This window comes from Canis aureus, chromosome 16 (assembly GCF_053574225.1).
Source record: "Canis aureus isolate CA01 chromosome 16, VMU_Caureus_v.1.0, whole genome shotgun sequence".
Lineage (NCBI taxonomy): Eukaryota > Metazoa > Chordata > Mammalia > Carnivora > Canidae > Canis > Canis aureus.
The window spans coordinates 27,120,108-27,133,717 of record NC_135626.1 but is presented as its reverse complement, the minus strand read 5'-3'; the positions used below and the strand labels follow the sequence as shown (position 1 = coordinate 27,133,717).

Genomic DNA, 13,610 nt, shown 5'->3' with positions numbered 1-13,610 from the left:
GAAAATGTCAGATTTTAGAAAAAATACTCTTTGGAAAAGTAATATCTTGCTAAATGTGGACATATGTGTTCTTTATGAGAACACTTTATATTAGAATTTGTTATTTATGCAAATTTTAATTGAGTGGAGAATTGCATGTCCAGTGAGTTGTTGTTGTTGTTGTTGTTGTTGTTGTTGTTGTTTGAGGATTTTATTTATTTGACACACAGAGAGAGAGAACACACAAGTAGGCAGAATGGCAGGCAGAGAAAGGAAAAAGCAGGGAGCCCTACTCCGGGCTTGATGCCAGGACCCTGGGATCATGACCCAAATTGAAGGCAGATGCTTAACCAACTGAGCCACCCAGCTGCCCCTGTCCAGTGAGGTTTTGTGAAAAGATTAATTCATTTTAGGAAAAGAAGTAAAATTATTAAACAGAAAAAATAATAATTTAGAAAAAAATTAGTATGTAACTCCATTAGCAATTTGGATTCAGGCAACTTATCTAAGGAAGCAGTTATTTGTATTTGTGAAATTGGGGCAGAATGTGAGCAGGCTTCATTTTATCTTGTTAGGTCATCTTAGAATGATGAATGGTTGAAGTAAAACAGGAAAATCTCAAACATCATCCGGGTGAGGAGTGCTCGACTCTCATTGTGCATTGGAATTACCTGAGCAGCTTTCAAAAAATGCCCTTCCTCAGGTCCAGCCCTTTGCCCCCAGCCCCTCTCAGTCTGACTCAATTGGTCTGGTGAGGGGCCCAGCGTCAGTATTTGTGTGCATGTGTGTTAAAACACAAAGCTCACCACCTTTCTTTCTTTTAAGGATTTTATTTATTTATTCATGAGAGACACACAGAGAGGGAGAGGCAGAAACACAGGCAGAGGGAGAAGCAGGCTCCATGCAGGGAGCCCGACGTGGGACTCGGTCCCGGGTCCCCAGGATCACGCCCTGGGCTGAAGGCGGCGCTAAACCGCTGAGCCACCCGGGCTGCCCAGAGCTCACCATCTTTAAGTGTACAGCTCGGTAGCTTTAAGTACATTCATAGTGTCATGCAGCAATCACCACCATCTACCTCGAGAAACTCTTCATCTTCCCAAACAGAAACTGTACCTATTAAAACGTAACTCCTGGGGCGCCTGGGTGGCTCAGTTGATTAAGCATCTGCCTTTTTTTCAGGTCATGATCCCAGGATCCTGGGATCGAGCCCCACATTGGGCTCCCTGCTCAGCGGGGAGCTTGCTTCTCCCTCTCCCTCCACTGCTCTCCTTGCTTCTGTTCTCTGGCTCTGTCAAATAAGTAAATAAAATCTTTAAAAACAAACAACAGCAACAAAAAACCGCCCATAAGTCCCCATTCCCTCCTTCTCCCTGCTCTTGGTAATCCCTGCTATTTTCTGTCTTTGTGTTTGACTATGCTAAGTACTTCATGCAAGTGGAATCATACAATATTAGTGGGGTTTTTTGTGTGTGTGACTGGCTACTTTCACTTAGCATAACATCTTCAAGGTTCATCCGTGTTGTAGCATGTGTCAGAATTCATTCCTCTTTAGGGCTGCCAGTATCAGCAGTTTTAAAAGCTCTACACGTGATTTTAATGTGCAACTGGAGTTGAGACTGACTCACCTTGTCCATATCCCTCCTTATTCCAATGAGAAAATTGAAGTTCAGAGAGAGGAAGTGACATTCACTTGCCATCCACTTATTCATTACATATTTACTGCCCACCTACTATGTTCCAGGCATTGTGCTGGGTACGGTTAGGCTCACAAATGGCCAAGTAAATCTGAACTCAGATCTCCTGATTTGAACACTTTGGACAACTTCATAGGTTCTCCTGCTATAAGACACCCTTTCTCCTATGTTTAAAAAAACTACAAATTTCAGTAGCAGTAAGATATATTATTTTCCACTTTGGGGCTATTTCAGGAACCAATTTTTAATATGCTTTTATATAGACTTCTATTTACAATCACTTTATTTTCTCTAATTATAATCAAAGTAAAATATAGTAATCATGAATCAAGCCAAACTATTAATTTAGTTGGGAGTAGCTCACTTACAGTATCTTTAAGTTTACCCTCTATGCCAAGAACTACCTGGTAAATAAAAACATAGTATAAAATCCTTAAAATGCTATTTCTCTAAAAGATGGGTGGGAAACCTCTAGCTTTCAATTTTATTTCATCTGGCCATGGCACACACCCAAAGAATTTATGCTTAAGGCCGTGAAATTATAACCTTATTTTAAAATATATAATAGCAATATCCTAAAAATGTTTTCTTTGTGTAATAAAAATCAGCTAATAACGTCCAAAGAACAATTTTAAAAAGCACACAAAAGGAACGTTTCATATTTCTTTAGAGATAAAGTCATGAAATCATTTTACTTATATAAATTTTACATGGTAATAAAATATACATGACATAAAATTTACCATTTTAACCATTTTTAAGTGTATAATTCAGTAGCAGTATATACATCACCATGTTGTATAACTAGCACCAATATCTATTTTCAGAACTTTTTCATCATCCCAAACCAAATTCTGCACCCAGTAAATTATAACTCTCCATTCTCCACTCCTCCCTAATCCCTGGTAACCCACTTCATACTTTCTGTCTATGAATTTGTCTATTCTAGGTCCCTCCTATAAATGGAATTATACAATATTTGTCTTTGTGTCTGTCTTATTGGGCTTAGCATAAAGCCCTCAACGTTCATCCATGTTGTGGCATGTGTCAGGATTTCCTTCCTTTTTAAGGCTGAATAATATTCCATGATAGGCATATACCATATCCACTCATTTGTGGATGGACATTGGGGTTATTCCTACTTTTTGGCTATTACAAATAATGCTGCTACGAATGAGGATGTGCAAATGTCTGCTCCAGTCCCTGCTTTTGATTCTTTTGTGTATATACCTAAGTGAAATTGCTGGATCACATGGTAATTCTATGTTTAATTTTTTGAGGCACTGTCATACTGTTTTTGCATAGGAGCTAAGCCATTTTACATTCCTGCCAGCGATGCACTAGGGTTCCAGCTTCTCAATATCCTTCCCACCTTTAGTAAAATTTCAACCTTTTATGTAATTCTTGATATCAAAATGTTTAACCCCTTCGTCTTTAATAAGTCTGCATTTCTCAGTTGCATGGTCCTTTCTCAGTCTAACATAAATGTTTAAATTCTTATTCTCTGTCTTAAACGTATACCTTCTCTGGTTATAAAACATGTTCTCACTGAAAACCTACAACTCATGTGGTCCATATTTCTCCAGGTTTCACCAAGCTGAGAATACTGTTAGGGTCACATCAATAGTAATATCTGAAATTCTCCTGCCTCTTGCTCTGGGCAAATCCTCCCTCTTCCTCTTCTGCCTTGCTTGAGGTTCTCTGGAAATCCTCAGGAAGCCTCCCTAGGAGCTTGGACACAGTCACTGGTGTAATTACTGGGAAAGCCGCTGGAGGGCAGCAGCTCCCTTTCACCCTTGACCCCAGTCCTGGAGAGGATGCCGCCATCAGGGCCGTAGCATTTCTAAACCAGAAAACTCTCCAAGTGTGGATGGCAACTCTATCGAAACATGGGGTGGTCGTCTTCCATACTTTTGGTCACACTGTCACCTAGGCTTCATAGAGTCCTGTGTGGAAAAAGGAGCACAAGTCTGAATCCAAGATTAATAACTGAGAAAAGAGGGCAGAAAAAAAGTCCCTGACAGCCTATAGCTAGCAGCTAATAGCTGCCCATAGTGTCCCTCCACTGAAGATAAACAGTTTTCACAGAGTAACAATTATTAGACAAGGTCACTCGGTGACTACGGTGGAACAAGACAATAACATGACCACACCATAATCAGATCTTGCCATGGACAGAATGAGGACATTAGGCAACCATGAAAATAAGCAAATACTCTCCTGGTCTAGCGATGTGAGTGACTCCGGCCTTCTAAGTAAAATTTAGAAACCCAGTCATGGAATTGTCCCAGCTTCTTGACAGAATGCAATCTAGAACAAGACTTGCTTTCCCCAAATCAACCAGCACAAACTCAAATTCTAACAAGACCTTCCCTACTGTTTCTTAACCTAGACACTCCCAGGTGTTTAAGATTGCTTTCTCCCTTGTTGCAACAAGTTTATAAACCTACACTGATTTGACAATGGTTGTATTACCTGTGGCTTTTGGCCTGCAGGCCATTGTGACCACTCTGTTTTGTATTGCCTTCATCCTCCCTCCTCTTCATTCTCATGAAAACTGATGCCTGTAAAATGGCTGGGTTAAATTTTTTTTTCTGTATTTTCTGAAAATTTTGCAATGAACATGGAATACTTTTATAGTAAAAGAAAGAATTACACCTTTAAAATAATAGGACTCGTTTTGCTCACGGCTCCATTGGTAGGGAAACTTTGAAGACCCCTATAATTTTCTCCTTGACTTACACATCAAAATTATGTACTGTACCCTTTCTCTTGTTGTCAGTTTTCTCTTTGCATTTCTCTTTACTTTTTTATCCTTTAAACGTTTTTCTTGGTTCATGCACATATTTTCACTCTTATTCCATTCTTCCTTCTGTAAGCTGTAATATAAGGATCTGTGAACTTGGGATCCCTGGGTGGCGCAGCGGTTTGGCGCCTGCCTTTGGCCCAGGGCGCGATCCTGGAGACCCGGGATCGAATCCCACGTCGGGCTCCCGGTGCATGGAGCCTGCTTCTCCCTCTGCCTGTGTCTCTGCCTCTCTCTCTCTCTCTGTGACTATGACTATCATAAATAAAAAAAAAAAAAAAAAAAAGGATCTGTGAACTTTCAAAGGGATAGCAGCTTCTGGAAGAGATGGCACCACTTTCTCCTGCCCACTTGGAAAAATCACTACTTGACTACGACTTTCCTTCCCATTGGCCGTGAATGGGGCTTCAAAATGCTACTCTACACTCCAGGTAGCTACAACTGGCATCCAGGAGCTGACTTTCTAGATGAAAATGGTTTGTCATCTCCTGACATAGGTAATAGTCTTGAAAACTAAATCCCCCTCTTTCAAAATTTATGATCACCTCACCTAGGCTGGGGTAACACTCTTGAACAATCCTTAAAGAAAATTATATTGGAAGGATGATATTTAAACTACTTAGATTAAGGGGATGCCTGGGTGGCACAGTTGGTTAAGAGTCAGACTCTTGTTTGGGCTCAGGTTATTATCCCAGGGTTGTGAGATCAAGCCTTGCATCAGGCTCCGTATTCAGTGTGGAGTCTGCTTGAGACTCTTTGTCCCTCTCCCTTTTCCTCTGCCCCTCCCTCCTTAAATAAATAAATAAATCTTTAAAAAAAAATCTACTTAGAAGAACAAATGTGTTCACTTTTCTTGTTCTCTAAATTACTCATAATTAGGAACATATGAGAAATGCTTCTAATTATGAATAGATCTATCTTATCCACTATAATGAGACTTTTATATAATAATAAACTGTTTTCCTTTATTAAACTTTTAATTATTAAATTTTTAATGAGTAAATTTTCCTTATTGCATACCCCCCCAATTAATTTCAACCAGTGATATTTTTAGAGTTTCTACAACTATGTTTAATATTTCAGAGTAATGCATATCCTTTTTTATGTTTCCCTAAATAAGTCGAAGTTAAAGATTTTGTAACTTGTCAAAGTTTTAGTCTTGGAAAATACATTTTCCAGACTAGCTCAAAGGAATGCATAGGAACCATTTTAGTTTTAGCACAGAGCTCCATACAATATGACCATTAGAGACAGTTTCATTTTTCATATCTTCATGTTCCTACTGGCATTAGATTTTTTTTTTTTAAACCACTGAAAAGCTTACCACTTCTCTCAGTGTTGGGGCCCAGATGAAAATCTTTGCAAGTTCAGAGAAAGCGAAATTATTATAAATAAAAACCTTTGGATACAAATGGAAAAATATTAATAAGATCAATATTCCCTCCATATTGTTGCATTCCTGAGGCATATCTTTGACAATCTAAAAATTTTTAAGAGGTACAGAAAGAGAAACAAGCAAATAAACCAGTTTTGCCTTTTCTTTTTACTTAATTGATAATATTCCATTGATACTTAATTTTGTATATAATCAAAGTAAACATTGTGTCACACCCTCTTTTCAGAGTGTATTAACTTGCTAATTCTGTAGACAATCCTGAGAGATTAATACTATTCTTTTTTTTTTTTTTAATTTTTATGATAGTCACAGAGAGAGAGAGAGAGGCAGAGACACAGGCAGAGGGAGAAGCAGACTCCATGCACTGGGAGCCCGATGTGGGATTCGATCCCAGGTCTCCAGGATCGCACCCTGGGCCAAAGGCAGGCGCCAAACCGCTGCGCCACCCAGGGATCCCGATTAATACTATTCTTATCCCTATTTTAAGAATGTGCAAACTGAGCCATAGACAAAATTAATAATTTACCAATGTTGCCCAGCTAAGTACAAGGTAAACTAATATGGAACTCCAGAAATCAGGCTATCATAGCAATAATCTCTCCTTTACTGGATATAATCTCCTCAGATAGCAAGTAACCCTCCAACCTTTTCCTGGATCTAAGGTGGGCCAACCAGTGCACATAGGAGGGGTGGGGAGAGAGAGAATCTTAAGTAGGCTCCATGTCCAGCCAGAGCCCCACTTTAGGACTGATCCCACGAAATCCAGTCAGATGCTTAACTGACTGAGCCACTCAGGTGCCCCCTGTAATTCCTGTGTTAAGCCATGGGACAGGGCTGTAAACATTTGGAGTCTGTGTATCCCAAGAGAGAGGATATCCTGACCATACCACCTGAGCCACAAGCTTTTCCTATAGTTCTTGCCTTTAACCCTCAAGACCTGCCTTGTTTCCAGTTGAATCCAAACCTGCTTTTCCAGCCTTCCTATAAGTTCTGTAAGCTTCTCACATTAACTTACAATAAACGCTCTTCTGCGTGAGTTGCCAGAATTAGTTTCTGTTTCTTGGACCAAAGAATGCTAATATTGTTGGAAGTTAGGGAAGATGTCTGTTGTTTCTTTCAATTCTCTCCAACACTAGTGTATACACAAAGGAGATACTTAGTCCCTGAGAGCACTGGCTCTGGAGCTCAGCTGTTTGACTCTGATCCCAGCTCTACCGGTTACTAGTTTCCTATCTAAAAAATGGAGATAATAATAGTACCTTCCTCAAAGGGTTGTTGTGAAGATTAAATGAGAGAAACATAAAATGCTTCAAAGGGCATCTGCCACATAGTAAGCACCCAGTGAATGTTACTTTGTTTCATTGTCATCATTCTGATTTCTGGTCTAATAAAATTATTCCAATTATGATGCAACATACAGTAATAATTTTAATCCACCATTAAAATTTAATTCTTTGCATTTTTAAGTAAGGTGTTTTTAAATTTAATGTAAAACTCTCCAGAGAGAAAATTTCTGAATAAACTTATATTTATGAAAAGATGCACTTTGGGTTCTGCAACAGCCTGTCATTTTAATACATATTATAAGTAGCAAAATAGTTCTTCTTATTTTAACCCCTTTCTGAGAGACAATGCTGCGAATATATTAATTTTTCATATAAGCTGGTATCTAATAATGAAGCATTGTAATAAATCTTCATTCATGGTGAAACAATAATCTTGAAATCTGTATAGATAAAGCCACTTCATTTTCGTTTACGTAATTAACGAAGTTTTAAAATATGAATCTTGAGTAAAATTAATAGGTTATTTTTTTTTCTCTGAGAAGAAGGTTGAATTCACTCTGGACTTTTTCGGTATAGCTATAGTAGATAAGTGATTATCAAATTTGTGAATTAGGCAAGTGAGAAACATACATTTAATTATTTTTTTCTATTGACCTGAATTATCTTCATTGGCTCCACTGAACTCGTTAGATAAATATTCAGCCCTCAAATTGTCTTTCCTGTTTAGAAGATCAAAGCATGCACAGAGATTGGTTCCTGTTAAAAATGCAGTTCCACCTAAAATAAAGGCAAGTATCTGTTAAATATCATACCATCAAAGTTAAGCCATCACTGCATATCATTGCTTTTAAAATTAAATTTTCAATTATGAAATTATTATGAATAGGTGAGAAAGTTCTCATCATGGAAAATAGAGACAAAAACAAATAGGACAGAGAAATTTAGAGGTGTAGAGATAATGCAAGAAACAAAAGAAAACATCAAAAATAAAACTATTGAGATGCCTGGGTGGCTCAAGTTTGAGCATCTGCCTTTGGCTCTCAGTGTGATCCTAGGGTCCTGGGATCAAGTCCTGCATCGGGCTCCCCACAGGGAGGCTACTTCTCCCTCTGCCTATGTCTCTGCCTCTCTCTGCCTCTCTCTGCCTCTCTTGAATAAATAAATAAAATCTTTATTTTTTTTTTATTTTTTTTAAATCTTTAAAAAACAAAACAAAAATAAATAAAACTATTAAAAACATTCTCACAGAGATATGGGAGGATATGCACTCATGAAATAAATAGCATCCTGGGAAATTGAAAATATTATAGCAGAAATAAAAACTGTAATAAATTATATGGAAGGTAAAGGTGAGGAAAGAAAAGGGGGAACCCAAAAGATGGAAATTGGAGGGTGGGGGGGAAGTATAGAATCACTACAAAACGTTTAATTTCTTTCTTTTAAAAAAAGATTTATTTACTAGGTGCCTGGATGGCTCAGTTGGTTAAGTTTCCAACTCCTGGTTTTCACTCAGGTCATGATCTCATGGTCTTGGGATAAAGCTCTTTTTTTTTTTTTATTTTAGAGAGAGAGCACTCATGAATGAGGGAGGGACAGAGGAAGAGGGAGGTAGAGAATCTCAAGCAGACTTCATGCTAAGCAGAGAGCCTGACATGGGGCTCCAACTGACGACCCTGAGATCTTGACCTAAGCCAAAACCAAGAGTCAAAATCAACAGAGCCACCCAAGTGCCCCTGTCCAATTTCTACTTAAAATGTGAACACCTCCAGGGCAAGGATTTTGTAAGTTTCCTCCACTATCTAAAACAAAGCCAGACACATACTAGGTCCTCAATAAGTATTTTTTAATGTAAGGGGTTGGAGAAATAGAAAGCAGGGAAAACAGAAAGGAGCAAATTAGGAAACTACAAGGACATTCTCAGTGTAGTAAGAAATCAATTTCCAGAGTGAAAAGATCCACTTAGCACAAGAATGCGGAAAGACCCACATCAAGATACATGATTGTGAAACTTTAGAATGCCAGAGAGAAACTTTTCAGAGACGAGGGAAAAAATCCATGTAAAAGATCAAGAATCAGAGCAGCTTTGAGCTTCCCAAAGTTGGAACTATGTTAGACACTAGTTAGAAGTTCTCATCATGTGATTTTTATACACTCTTTCAAATGCCCAATGATACAAAGAAACTTACGTCATTGATGCCCAGTGACAGATGGTAATCTACTTTAATATCATGCAAGATTAGTCCTAAAAAATGTTTTTAAATACAAATTTAAAAAAAAGATTAGTCTTTATTTGCAAGCATCTACACAAGCTAAATTCTTTCAAAATATTGTCATCAAAGATGATCAGAGGGATGCCTGGGTGGATGCTTACATCTGCCTTTGGCTGAGGTCATGATTCCAGGGTCCTGGAATCAAGCCCTATGTCGGGTTCCCTGCTCAGTGGGGAGCCTGCTTCTCCCTCTGCCTCTCCCCCTTGCTTGTGCTTTCCATCTCTTTTTCTCAAATAAATTTTAAAAATCTTTAAAAAAAAGATTAGATGGGATATAAGGTTAATGGATGACAAAAGGAGCTATCAGAAATAAAAGAAATGAAATCACAGTTAGAGCACCAAAAAATGGAATGGGAACGAGAACTCTGCAGTTTGAGCATCTACCAGAGTTATTACTGACTAAACCTTACTAAGTGACATAATGCTTTCTCATTGCCTCTTTTCAACTATATTTGGAAGAGATTGAAGTGAGAAACAAAAAAAGATTAGAAAAACAAATTCATGTCTAAAAGTTTGTGGCTTGATTTTAATTCCCTGGTGCTAAATTAAAATTAAACACATTAACTATTCAATCTATTTTATATGCCCTCATAGCATGAAATTGCAACATGTAGACAATGGAGGCAAAAAGTGAAAATTAAATGACACAAAATTGATTCTCAACTGTCCCTCCAATGAAGTAGAAACAAATAATGCTTACCTCTGGTCAGTATTCATGTGGCAACCATTGTTAGCAATAGTGCCACAAGATTCCATGTTGTTGGATTGTTGTTTTTTTTTATGTTTTTGTTTTAATTTTTGGTTTTGGTCTTTTATTTTTTTTTGAGAGAGACTGTGAGCAAGCAGGGGTTGACGGGCAGAGGGAGAGAGAGGATCTCAAGCAGACTCCCTGCTAATCATGGAGCCTAATGCAGGACTCAATGTAAGGCTCAATCCCACAACCCTGAGATCATGACCCAAGCCAAAATCAAGAGTCAGACACTTAACCAACTGAGCCACCAGGGGGCCCCGGGGTTATTTTTGAATATCTGGAGCCTTAAAATTGTGACAAAAACTCCACTTAGTCTAATTTAAGCAACAAAGAGAATGCATAGGATCCCAGAAATAGGAAGTCAAAGGAATAGGATCTGCTTTGAGCATAATGGTTCTAGAAGGCAAATAATGTTTATTCTGTGCCTGAATCCCTGACTTAGAAACCAGCTAAGAACCACAATGTCTCTGGACCTGAAGGCCCTACCTTTGTTCTTATTATACCAGGGACTGAAGGTATGCACTCTAACCTCAGTCTGAATACTTGGAAATCTACCTGGAGAAACATCCAACATCTACCATCTGAGATCTTCCAACTTCTTTGTATTGAACCCATACTTTCTTGGATTGTAGCTTGCTGTCTTTTACTATACCTTCTGGAGGTAAACTTAGTACCAGCAATGGGAGCTCTATTTGTCCCTTTCAATGCTTTTTTTTTTTTTTTTTTTTAAAGTAGGGTCCATGCCCAGCATAGAGCCCAATATGGGGCTTGAACTCATGACTCTGAGATCAAGACCTGAGGTGAAATCAAGAGTCAGACACTTAACAGACTGAGCCACCCCAACACCCTTCAATGACTTTTTACTTCAGTGGGGGAACTCACTTCCAGTTCTTACCCTTCTTTACATCTCTGTGGAGAACAGGATTATTTCCTGTCCTGCTGCATTTTCTCAATATCCTGAGTTTTATTTCATGAGAAAATTGCTCTTTGAGAAGAGTAATTTAATCAAGTTCTGGGAGAGGAAGGTCATGCTGGATTGTAGCAATTTTTACACTTCTTTTGTGCTGCTCTTGTAAAAATAATTTATTCTTAATTTTCCTTACAGTTCTGAGTGTTGTCATTTTTTTTAAAATTTATTTATTCATAGATACAGAGAGAGAGAGGCAGAAACACAGGCAGAGGGAGAAGCAGACTCCATGCAGGGAGCCCGATATGGGACTCGATCCCGGGTCTCCAGGATCACACCCCAGGCTGTAGGCAGTGCCAAACCGCTGCGCCACCGGGGCTACCCTGTCATTGTTTTGTTTCTCCAGTATCCTTGGTGTTGGAGAATTAACTCATTCTAGTTCATAGGACTTTGAATCACAATATTCTCCGATAGACTTGACCTCAATGGGTAGGACTATGACTAGGATCTGGCAAATTCGAGTCCCTCAGAATGATTGGTTCAGAAGTTAGGACTGATCAAGGATGGCCAACCAGATACTTTCCCTAGAATTTGATACATTCAAGTTTGGAGAGCAAAGTAACATAGTCATGCTGTGATGTAGGCCTGGACTACTGTGGCTATTCCCTATATCCTGATGAAAAGGTGAAGACATCAAGAATGAAGATATGAAGCCAAGATATGAAGTGAGAGAATGAAGACAAGCCAAATAGAGATGAGAAATGAGAGGCAGAAACTTGATTTAACACATTCTTCTGTTCTTCCCAATATGTGAGCCAATAAACCACTTTTTTTTTTTTTTTTTTTTTTGCTTAAGTTAGTTTGAGTTGAATTTTGTATTTGTAATTAAGAGTCTGAACTAATAGAACTCTACTTCAAGATATTCACATGCCTAACAAAATCCACCTGCTGGAGGTCTGAGGCTGATTTCTCCCATATCTTTCTCTTCAAATTTCAATCCATTAGAAAACAGATCTTGGGAGGATTTCCTTGTAAACTGTGTAGGGATAATGTGGCTTTAGCCTGAGTCTAAATTAATGTCTCTCTCAATTCCCCTCTTATCTAGGCCTTCCAAATTATCTCTAGAGAGCGGAATCTGCAAGGAGGATACTTCCTCAGTCAGCAGTGCATAAGGTCATGACCTGTCTCATAAACTCTGTCACCAGCAGAGTGTATCACCCATAGTTGATGGTATAAGACTCTGGACCCCTTTTTTCAGTGCATTGTTCCTGCTTCCAATGGCTTGTCCTGATGTCACTAATCACAGAAGTCACTCTTACCTGATGGTGTAGAAAAAGATGGTACCTTCAGAGAACCTCAGGAAATCAATTTCTGCAAGTTTTTTTCTCCCTTCGCTCTTAGCACCTCACCCCAGTTCCTCCCATATTAATCACAGTATCTTACTCACAGGATTTACGGCTCAGAATGAACCAATCAGAGCCCATCTCTCAATTTTCTGAATTGAATTCCAATCTCTTCCTCAGTTACAATAGTCCCTTATTATCCTCAGTTATACTTTCCACAATTCCGGTTACCCACAGTCAACTGAGGCTCAGAAATAGATGATCCTCTTTCTGATGGGTAACCAGAAGGTCCATAGTAGCCTAAAGTTACATCACAATGCTTACATCATTCTGTAGGCATGTTATCATCTCACATTGTCACAAGAAGAAGAGTGGATATGGTACAATATTTTGAGAAAGACCACATTCACATAACTTTTATTATATTGTTATAATTATTCTATTTTATTATTAGTTATTGTGAATCTCTTACTGTGCCTCATTTATAAATGTATCATAGGTATGTATATGCAGGGGAAAAAAACATAGTATATATAGGGTTCAGTACTATCTGCCATTTCAGGCATCCACCGGGGGTCTTGGAAGGTATCCCCCACAGATAAGGAGTTATTAATGCAAACTTCAAAATCATTTTCCTTTCTCAAGGCCTTTATATAAGCTCTTCTCTTTAATGAAATTGCTTCTCCCAGTCATCTCACTTGACTAGTTTTTTGTCTTCCATTAGACCTCAAATGTGATTTCCTCAACTTAAATATTAGCTCCTCCTAGAAGTTTTCCTGCCAAGTCTATTCAAACTAGGATTGGCAGTGTGATCTCCATATCATCAATCTTTTGTTTCACAACAAAAAGGAAAAACCACTGCTCAACAAGCCTAGCATAAATGTACTCAGGTTTAACTGTTTCTTAGGGTCATTCCATATGAAGGATCCCATGTCACATAAAACTTATATGAAATGAACTCTGTGTCTGTGTCAGTTTAATTTTCAGATGTAGGCAGGGGCCCTAAGAGGGTTGGGGAAAACTTTTTTCTCCCTTATACTTGTATAAAATAAATATGAAAGAAAGGAGTCCCTTTTGCTCTCTCTAACCTGTAACATGAATGTACCTGACATTCTTTGGCCCTCTCTGACCACAGGGGCCATTGTCAAATGTCATCTCACCCAAACAACAGAAATCTTA

At 38.5% G+C, this 13,610-nt stretch overlaps 1 long non-coding RNA gene across 4 annotated transcripts; it reads right to left on the bottom strand.

Annotated features, from left to right (window-relative positions):
- Positions 1–830: 830 nt before the first annotated feature.
- LOC144286236 (uncharacterized) lies at positions 831–12,736 on the bottom strand. 4 transcript variants are annotated; one of them, XR_013354299.1, is made up of 4 exons: positions 12,536–12,736; positions 7,816–7,938; positions 4,438–4,552; positions 831–3,619 (listed from the first exon to the last, which is right to left on the bottom strand). It is a non-coding gene; the product is annotated as an uncharacterized LOC144286236 (long non-coding RNA). The 4 variants fall into 4 exon arrangements; XR_013354300.1 differs by lacking the exon at positions 4,438–4,552 and adding an exon at positions 4,149–4,237; XR_013354298.1 differs by lacking the exon at positions 4,438–4,552 and having other exon boundaries at positions 12,408–12,736.
- Positions 12,737–13,610: the final 874 nt, after the last annotated feature.